Source organism: Lagopus leucura, unplaced genomic scaffold (assembly GCF_019238085.1).
Source record: "Lagopus leucura isolate 7727_CA_CO unplaced genomic scaffold, USGS_WTPT01 Super-Scaffold_73, whole genome shotgun sequence".
Taxonomy (NCBI): domain Eukaryota; kingdom Metazoa; phylum Chordata; class Aves; order Galliformes; family Phasianidae; genus Lagopus; species Lagopus leucura.
Window position 1 is genome coordinate 60685171 of NW_024962252.1, and position 1799 is coordinate 60686969.

Genomic DNA, 1799 nt, shown 5'->3' on the forward strand with positions numbered 1-1799 from the left:
ACATATACAGTGTGTGAGGGCGGTCATTCTGTGATGAATTCATGAGAACTTTCTTTTGGTTGTTTCTAACTGGTGAGCTCAGAGCCAAAATTCTCATGGGTCTGCAGGTAAATTATTTTGCTCTTTGTTCTACTACATTTCATCCCACTTCTGTTAATTTCTGTTAATACCGGCTTCAGAGTTCTCTGAATTGTTCCAAAATCTGCTCCAGTTCCCTTCTATGCAGACAATAGCCTCTCAAATTTTATAATCAATAAATTCTGCTGGCACACCCTTATTTGCATGCAGGAAAGAAAGAATGAAACTAGCTCAGTCCCCAGACAAATTCTTGCTAAATTCAATTCATAACCTTCCTTATGTCAGCACTGCAATTCCTGTCCCTTTAGCTGTAAGCACTTAACCTTGTTCATAGGTAGTCTAAAACCCTCAAAGTTCCTGCTGACTTGCAAGGCAGTGCCTGATACCTCTGCAGAACAGGTAAGTGTTGCTCACAAACACTGTTTTTACAGGGAAAACACAACAGTTTTTCCCTGAAGTTACTCAGAAAGATTTTTAAAAGAGCTCTAAAACACAGCTGAAAGAATGAAATGCAAATATTCCAGTTCCCCCTCTACTCCTCTGCCTGCAGCATCACCCTCTGTTTTCTCATCCATCATATGTATGAGGAAAGAGTCCAGGCTGAGGCTGGCCTTAGGCAGAAGCAAAGTAAGCACATCCCCAAAGCCGCAGACTGCTGGAGGCCACCTGGCTGCCTGCTCTGCCCTTCCAGGAAGGCAAGCAGACGAGCTCTGCAGGCTGGGTAGCCACCCAAGCAGCACAGCCTCAGCTCTCTGCCTAAGAAGCCTCCCGCTGCTTCAGTCGCTGAGGGGATGATCACAATGCATGGCTTGTCCTTACTGCCTGCTGTCATTCTCTTTCAAGGAAAACAAATTCGTGCTCTCCTTTTGTTTTCTCTCTTCCCATGGTCATTTTTTCTGTGTTACACATGACACTAAACAGTTTTTAAAACAAACCCTCAGATCCAACAGAAGTCTAATTTCTCAAGTCCACACAGCACTGAGATCAAACTATCCCTCCTCAGCTGTGAACCAGCAGCCTTGTATGCAAGTCCCCTCTACAGAACATTCAATTACAAAGAACATAAATTACTCAATTTAATCTGAGAAGAGATTGAGAAACTCCAAGCAACTGTAACTGAACTGTTGTTTGAAGAAAGAAATCTCTTGGTTTGTTTGCCTGTTCATAGGGTAGTAAAGCAGCCCCCACCTCCCTGACTGTACATACCTTTCTGAAGTGCGAGATTGTTCTCTGTAATCAGATACCTGTCTTGTCCTGAGCATAGAAGGATGATTGACACTTAGAGATTAGTGTCAATATTAACAGCTTTCAATGAGATTGTTGCAGCATGTTGCCAAGTGAAAATATTTGATCTGAGCTCTGTGGAAGCATGGTGCACAGTTTGATGTGTTTCCAAAGTTTTTCTTAGAGTTTTCCAATGTTTGAGTTTCAGGCACCAATATGAATGTATCTGACAAGGCAGCAGCTGCTATAGTTGCACTGACCCATACCCATACTCTGCTTTGGGATACTGCTGACTCGATCACAGCAGGATTTATTTAAGCTTTTACCTGAACGCTGTGTCAGATTAGGTTTTTCAAAAGACATTTTGAAATGGCTGTTGTTTCGCATTAAATAATAATGCAATAAATAAAAAATAAAAATAAAAATAAAATTAAAGAGGAGGGGAAGGGAGGGAGGGGAGGGGAGGGGAGGGGAGGGGAGGGAAGGGAAGGGAAGGG